Source organism: Lycium barbarum, chromosome 11 (assembly GCF_019175385.1).
Source record: "Lycium barbarum isolate Lr01 chromosome 11, ASM1917538v2, whole genome shotgun sequence".
In the NCBI taxonomy this organism is placed as follows: domain Eukaryota; kingdom Viridiplantae; phylum Streptophyta; class Magnoliopsida; order Solanales; family Solanaceae; genus Lycium; species Lycium barbarum.
In genome coordinates this window covers 15,005,927-15,014,962 of record NC_083347.1, presented here as the reverse complement: position 1 = coordinate 15,014,962, position 9,036 = coordinate 15,005,927, and positions in this window count along the sequence as shown.

The window sequence follows — 9,036 nt, the reverse complement described above, 5'->3', positions numbered from 1 at the left end:
AACAGAGAAGCTGATGCATTGGCAAACTTGGGGTCCTCGGTCGAGGGGGAAGAAATCAACCCCGGGACCACGGTGCACTTGTTAAACTCAGCAATAGAAAATGGACATGCCGATATAAACACGATGGGTTTAACCTGGGATTGGCGCAACAAGTACATCGACTACTTGCATAATGGAAAGCTCTTGAATGACTCGAAAGAATCACGGTCATTAAGGACCAAAGCTGCGCGTTTCTGCTTGGTAGACGGCCAATTATATCGACGATCTTTCCTCGGCCTCCTGGCTAAGTGTTGAGGCCCCGGCGAAACTAAGTATGTGATGAGAGAGCTGCACGAACGAACTTGTGGCAACCACTTCAGTGCCGAGCCTCTGGTCCGAAATATTATCAGGCCGGTTATTACTAGAACTAGATGGACGAAGACTCGAAAAATTTTGTCCGAAAATGTGACGGGTGTCAGAAACATGCTCCAATGATTCACCAGCCCGGAGAGTTGCTGTATTCAGTGGTCTCACCTTGGCCTTTCATGAAGTGGGGAATGGACATTGTGGGTCCATTACCTTGGGCGCCAGGTAAAGCTCCTTTCATTTTATTTATGACTAATTATTTCTCTAAGTGGGTTGAAGTGAAGGCCTTTGAGAAAATCAGAGAAAAGGAAGTCATTGACTTCATATGGGATCACATCATCTGTCGTTTCGGCATCCCCGCCGAGATAACTTGTGATAATGGTCCTCAGTTCGTAAGTATCAAGGTCAACAATTTTATCGAGGGATTAAAAATTCAGAAAATTGTGTCAACCCCGAATCACCCGTGTGCGAACGGACATACGAAATCCACGAACAAGACCATAATTCAAAATCTGAGGAAAAGACTTGAAGCGTCAAAGCATCACTAGAGGGAAATATTACCGGAGGTGCTGTGGGCTTACAGAACCACATCCAAATCGAGCACGGGGGAAACCCCTTTCTCATTGGTTTATGGGGCCGAAGCCCTTATCCCGGTAGAAGTTAGCGAACCGACTCTCCGATTCAGGTATACCACCGAGGAATCAAACGAGGAGTCCATGGACATGAAACTTGACCTTACGGATGAACTTCGCGAAAACGCGTTAGTCCGTATCGCAACCCAGAAATAGAGAATGGAAAGGTACTACAATCGAAGAGCCAATTTTCAACACTTTCAAGTCGGGGATTGGTGCTTCAAAAAGTTACCTTACACACCAAAAATCCCAACGATGGAAAGTTGGGTCCGAACTAGGAAGGCCCGTATAAGATAACCGGGATAATGGGCAAAGGGTCGTACCAGTTGGAGTCCATGGACGAGCAACGGTTGCGTAATAACTGGAATGTGGCTCATCTGAAAAGATATTACTGCTAAGGTATGGACTCCCCATGTTATCCTATTAACCTTTCTCTTTTGCAGGAAATCGAAGACTGGATAAAGTTAGAGTTTAGGCCTGAAAACACGTTGCACTCTTTTCCTTAGTACGGTTTTGTCCCAAAAAGGATTTTCCGACAAGGTTTTAATGAGGTAACGAGTACAACGTGTTACTCGAAGAAGATAAGGGACCAATACCTAACAACCCGAGGTCACACCCTCCGAGTGGGGACTTAATAACACTCACCCGACCTTACAACTCGAATAAATTCTAGGGGAATACTATGCTCATACCGAGACCACGGAGATTGGCGCCCACTATGCCTACATCAAAGATTACCCTGGTCAAAGAAAACAGAGAAACTCAATACTTGCCATGGAAAAATCAAAACAAAGGCCTGGCCATCAGCCATAGCCTTTGATGTAAGGACCAAACGATCATAACGAATCGTGTCCCATTTAGCATTTGCTACGGCAAAACAAAGGCCCGGGCATCGGCCATAGCCTTCGATGAAAGGACCAAACGATCATAATGAATCGTGTCCCATTTAGTATTTGCTACGGCAAAGGCAGAAGGAATGAAAATTCTCATGTGAACAAACATTTTGCAAGCACAAAACTATCGAAAGTTTGGATAACAATATCTTGGGTGTCTTTCTGTTAAATGGAGTTCATCCCGGTGATAACCACCATATTTCGGCACTGCCTCATTCACGCACCCTATATCGGGCACTATGGTCGAAATTCGACAAAGGCAATAAGGTCATAACGAGCCGAGCCAAAATCGTGGAAAATTCAACTAAGGCAACAAGGTCACAATGATATAAGCCAAAATTTGATAAACTTCCCCAAACGGGGATTGTTACGTCAAAATTTATCCAAGGACAAAGAAATACCGACCCTAAAATATTGCCAAAAAATACCGGCCATAAGGAAATGCCTATCGTATTTCGGAGGCATCTGAATTCACAAAGCATTGGGTAAGTCCCACGGGCACAGTGAATTAACGACTACAAGTCTACTTGTTCTAAAAAAGCATCGGGTAAGTCCTACGGGCACGGTGAACTAACGACCACGGGTCAGCTCGCCCTCAAAACAGACCAACACTTCTGGAAAAAATAATAGCAAACATACAAACAAGGAAACAAGAAATATGCATTTCTCATTTATGTAAATTTGTACAGAGAGTGTTTTACACCAAAACCAAAGGTAAAAAAGTAAAAGCCCAAGTACAGGCCTTACGCTGTCCGACATGACTAGAGGCGGAGTGTTCGGACTCGGTCCGCTCGGAGTCATCTGATTCAGACCCGAGAGCGTTGTTGGCCTCCTCCTCGGTCCCCTTGGCTTCGAGTATTACGGACGGAAGATCCTCAAAATCGTGTTCAGCTTGCTCGAGGGTGATCCTCCGAGACTTACACTTCTCATACTCGGCAATAATGATAGTATGAGCCTCGGTGGCCTCCACATTCTTCAAAGCCTCCTCCAAATCGACCTCGTCTTTGGCCAACTTTGCGGCCAGAACTCTCTGTTTCTCTTCGAGGACATCTTGTATTTGAGTGGTCGCTTCGAGTTCGGCCTTGAGGGCATCATTGGCATTAACCGCCTCCGCAAGCTCGATTTTCAGGTTCTCATACATCTGGGCCCTTTTCTCCATTTTCTCCTCGAACATCCTCATGCGCTCTCTTTATAGGGCTATCTCAGATTCGAGAAACCGGTTCCTCTCGGCCAAGCTCGTGGCATCATCCTTCACCGAATCCAATTCCTTACAGAGTTAAGAAACGGTGATATCGAGCTCATCTAGCCTCGAGAAAAATCGAGCATTATCCTAGCTAAGACCGATCTTGTCAACTTCGAGACTCTGATTTTACTCGTCCATAGCGGCCAGCTCACTCCTTAACTGACGGTTTTCGCCCTTAGTTGCGTCAAGCTCGGGTCGAAGGTTGGAAAGAGTGGTCGCCCGGCTCAAGTACTCCTCCTTCTCCCAAAGAAGCTGCAGATATTTCTCCGTCTCTCGGACCTGGGCATCCAGTTGGCCCTTAAGATCATCTACCTCTTGTTGGGCACGGATGAAGGCCTCATTTACGAGCACCACACTCTGCAAAAGGAGAGAGTCAAAAACTTGATCAAAACAAGGGTAAGGTTCTCAATGAAGTTATGCAAAGATGGCTAAAAAAAATACCCGCATGTATACCCTCGTTGATGAGGCATTGCCAAGATACCTCGATCATCTTTCGCCTGTCTGAATCCGAGACGAGAGGCCTCAGATAGCTCGCCTTACCTACCAGACCGGAAATAAAGTTGCAATCATCGGGGACGGTGACCATAACTGATCTTGTCCTTCTCGGCTCCACGCTTGGGGCAGGAAAGATACTCACCAAGCTATCCCTGGCTCCAGATTCGGAGGTCCGGCTAGCCGACCTCGTGGCCCGAGGGATCGGAAAATGCCTGAATCCTACAGCTTCGCCGATTGCAGGAGGAGTGCCCGCGAACATGTCCTCAAAATCATCCACCCTTGGAGACGGAGTAGAGGAAATTGGAGCGGCCCCAGTATCTTCGGCAAAGGTCAGGGGCTCCGCAGTTGCAGCAGGCTCATGCTCAGGAGTCAGATGAGCATTTATGGGGGCTTCGGTCTCCAGTTGCGGCCCAGTCCTTTGTTCGGCTTCAGCAGCGGCTGCCTCCCTCGGTCTCCTTGTCCTTTGCAAGGGAGTATCTTCTAAACAAGTCTCACCTGAAATGTCGACAAAGTCAACCGACCGAAGAGGGGCCGGGGAAAGAATTTCTTCCACACCTGAGTATGGAGCGAGAACCAAGAGACCTTTACCAGCAAAAGGCAGAGGTGAAACGGAGACAGCTTCCTCCGGTATTAGAGACATGGAAGGGGTTGCGCCGACTCTCCGAAGGATGATATCGGGCTCTGTTTCGTCCCTTTAGGATCGAGCAACGCTCCTCGCCCTCTTCTTTAGCCTCTGCCCTTTTTCGGAGGGCCTTTTCCTCTTTGCAGCATCGATAAGAATACGAGACGAGCCCGCTGTATCGAACTCGGATGCCGATGCTGTGGGCGCACTTGCCGATTCCGGTCTAAGGACCACCGAGCCCTTAGGCAGACCTGAAAATCGAAGATGTTAGCAAAGGTTGGAGGGTGTAATGACCACGAATAGTAAAAGAAGAAGTAAACACAGGTAGAAGTAGAGCACTACCGTGATTCTGGTCGGCCCATCGGCCACGTGATAGGTGGGCCCATGTTCGGTTGTCATGGGAATACTGGCTAAGGAGTGATGTGACCCATTCGTTCAGGTTGCGGACGAACAGGGGAATGCACCCATTGGCTGAATAAAAACAAGAGAAGCAGTGAGAAAGTAAGACCGAAGAATGACAAAACACACAAAGGCAATTACTCAAAGTTCAGACTTACGCTCGAAAAAAATGGATTCTGGCTACGCTTGGAGAGTTTTATTACGCCACCCCGAAAAAGCCTCGGGGAGTACAAACGTATCGGATAGGTCAGCGTGAGATCCTTCCCGGCATTGTTGGCCAACAACCGGAGGCACGGCTACGACCCTCCAAACCGATCTGTGCCAAGGTCACGCCGTAGGTCCGTCACATATCCAGGATGACCGAATCAACCAGTGGTCGAGCTTAAGAGTGAAGGGGTAGGTATAAATTTACAGAAAGCCTTCCCGGTGGTCAGTGACTAATTCATTTGGCCCAGGGGCATAAACGTGTACCGAACGGGTGTCCCACCCACAATCAGCCCGAACCAAGTTGAGTTTTGCCTCAGTAATGGGCGAAGGGTATCATCTCACGTCGTACCCCCAGTCGGATACCGAAGAAGGTTTTTCGACCTCTAAGTCTTTGTTGAAGTTGGTTTTGGCCGGGATAATGTCTGAGGCCGTGGGATCGAAAGTGATCTTTACTTTGGTTGGGGATGCAGTCTCGGTTCCTGGGGATGAAACCGAGGGAATGTCATGAGAAGTGGTTTCAGACATTTTGAAATATGAAAAAAAAAAGACTGAGTAGGTTCGGAAAGGAAGTTAAAAAAAAGAGGGAATAGATGATTCAAGAGATGACGGAGTAAGAAGCAGCGACACTCGAGCAAAAAACAGTTAACAAAGATGGTAGCAGGGTTGTTTCTTTTTACGTAATGGAAGCAATGAATCAACAGCAGACTTGCTATGGATGGTGACTGTATGTGGTGAAGATGAAAACGTATAGTGAAGAGTGAAAATGAAAAGGGGAATGGATCGTGAAAATGATAAAATGAAGAGGTGAGAAGGCCTTATATAGGTAAGGGCTGTGACGGTTACGATTCCCCAGCCAATCAGGGAGCGCCAAATGCCTCGTAACTAATGTGGAATGACTTAAAACGACGTGCGTGCGGCGATTGTCAGAGTCGTCCATCCGGGATAAGACACGTGGCCGATAAAGGTGAGACGTGACGCGACTGTTCCCGCCAAAAGGAAAAGATAACTACTGTCAAATGGAATCACTGGTTTCTTGATTCATCCACTTCCCGTTACATCGATGAAACTTCGGTCCGTAAAATGTGGGGACTATCTGTATACGGTAAAAATTGGATAAGCGTAAACCGGTGAGACTAGGAACCGAGAGGATAAAGGTATAAGAACGTACATGGAGACTTTCGTTCGGGATCGGAGGGACGCCTAGACCGAGACCAAGGTAGGGCCCCATTTGGTCCGGTTTCCTCGTCACCGAGTTGGTCAAGGTCGTTAGTCCAACTATGTGTGGCCGTTGGTCCGGTTAAGCCGTTGGGAATGAGCCACGCGTCAGTAGCGTCCTACCATGGTCAACCACCAACCATGCGTGTGTCATACCGTACGGTCAACCTAACCCCATCTAATCAGCTCAGAGTTGTCCTTCTTCTTTTTATTTTAATGATTTATATTGTACGGAGCCCATGGAGGCAACATTATAAATAGGGCACGGCCCCCTCCTCTAAGGAGGTTGGCTTCTTCATTTTTCAAGAACATATGGAATAGCAATATATATATATATATATATATATATATACAATCTCTCTCAAATATTAGATTTGGCCCATAACAATCGTTTTCATTTCTATTGTATTTCTTCAAGCAAGTATTGCATGTCACTTAGCAAATATTCACGCCCACAGCCAATCACCAATCATTAATTTCTTTGCTACAAAACGTTCATACACTTCATTTCCCTAAAATATATATTGAGATCCAAACACATATCCTATACCCACTTACACATTCAATTGATTATCCAAATTCAGGATAAACAGAGATGATGTTAGTGATAGGTTGATCTCTAATGACCTTACATGAATAGTCCCTGCCATGATAAACAATGTAAAGATTTGCCACTAATGTGTAGTTAGTAGATCGATAGAGCTGTAATATAATTAATTACCAGAAGGAAATTGCATTTGGACACTTTTTTTTTAAGATCCATCCTTATGATGGGGGAGTTAGGCATGACTCCAACCTGTATTTACCAAAAATCATAATTACACGGAGGAGGACATAGACCTTAGCCTCATTTACATTGTGAAGATTAGAAATAATCATCAAGATGAAATTTGGATTCCTATACTTGAGCATAGAGAGATGAGTAATCCTTCTCTTGTTGAACAAGGACCAATAGAAGGACACTATACACATCTGTGAGAGTACCAAAAGGTAAGTAGTTAATTAAACTATCATCAATAGTGAATTGGTTTCTTTTACTTCTGAATATGAAATTTGGGAACCCATCAAGTTCTAGTTGCATTGAAGCTCTAACCTTGGAAGGTAGGGAAGTAGCTTCAGTGAAGCTAGAAGAGATTTTTGAATCTTCTCCCCAATTGGCAAGCATGTCCGCAGTTGAGTTCCCTTCTCTATAAATATTAATAAAGACAAAATCACCATGGCTAGTGTCTCTCATAATCTTACTCATGATCTCTCTGATTTGCCATCGAGGTTTTAATTTCCCATTGAGTATATTAATAATTAGTAGAGATTCAGATTTGTTATATCCCGCATTTTCAGAGCATGAGCGTGACACGTGCTTCCTCAAAAAATTGACAATCATGTTGTTGCTACATAATTTAAACTCACGTTGATAGTGTTGTATCCCGTATTTTTGAACGTCGAATTATTTGTAAGCTGAGGTGGGGCCCACACGTCAAGATTTTTTTTGGAACATGTGACAATTTATATGAATCACATATGTAAAGTTAAACACAACTCACGAAGGACTCTTGGGCCAAATCAAAGTGGAAGCCCTCCAAACGAATATTTTTAAGAAAACGTTTTCGGGTGACCTGACTTTGAGGGGAAAATACGGTATTATAAGTTTGGAATTTGGAAAACTACCAATAAATAGAAGTTGTAGATAATTGAATTAGCTTTCCAACCATATGTTGTGGGTTCCCAGGTGACGGCGGAATAAGGAGATATGGATGTTTTAAGGCAGAAAGGTCAGTGGGCTAGGCCCAATCCGAGCCCAACCGGGTTAGGCCCATTACCCAAGTTTTTATAAGTGAAAATTTTGGCCTTCCTCCTCATTTTAAAACCTGTAACAACCAGAAAATTCTGGAGAGATAGAGAAAAAAGTCCTTGGAGAAGAAAATCCACTTTTGACCAAAATCCGAGCCCCGAATCCCGAAGCCCATGAAGGGAAAAGTGTTGTACGCTGCGTTGTCTTCAATTTGAGATAAAAATCAACCAAGGAGGAGAGTGATAACATGGTGGCTGCCTACTTAAGGTAATATGAAGGTTCCTTTTCATTGTTAACAAGTTTATTTAAAGATTTAACGAATTAGGACGGAAGAAATAGCGATATAAATTCGTTTGTCGGTGTTGATGTGGTAGCCGTATAGGGGGCTGTTTTGGTGGGGTATGATGAGCTAATTTTATTTAGTATTTTGATTGTTGTTGTGTTGTGGATTTCATGTTGTTAAATGAAGATTTAATGGTTTGAAATAAAGTTGTAATCGTTTGCGGATTATGGAAGAAGTTAATATGACATTAGTATGGTTTCTTATAATTGTAGGAATAATGTTGCTACTATGTAGAATGTTGGTGTAGTTTATGAATTTGGAAGAAAGAAAATGTGTTGTAATTATTCTTGTTGGACTTGAAAGAATTTGGGTAGTGCATGTGTTGGATGAGTTGTTTGAGATATTGTGTAGGCTGTTGAAGTGCTTTTGAATATTGTTGAATGGTTTCGGATTAGTATTTGAATGTGTGAACAATTGTGAATTGAATTTAAATGAAATATTGTTGAATTATGTAAAAGGAGCTGCTAATGTTGGAATATATTTTGAATAAATTGTTGAAGTTGGAAGGTATGATTGTTGGTATTGTTATTGATAATTCGGCCGAGTTGCATTCTCGGGTTTGTTGATTGTATTTTTGGTCGAGTTGAAATCTCGGGGATGGTATATTTAAAGGGGAGATGCTGCCGAAATTTCAGCAGAATATAAGTGGATTTACTTGAGAATTTAAGACAAGTGTGGATTTAAGATTAAATTTCTAAAGGCTTCTAATTAATGTTTGGTAAATGTGACCAATTGTAGATTTTGGAGAATTTGGAACTTGAATTTGGAGAAGCTTAAGAAGCGGAAAAGGTATGTAAAGCTTTACCTTTCCTTCTCTTGGCATGTCTTAGATGTGATAGGCTTGGATACGAGC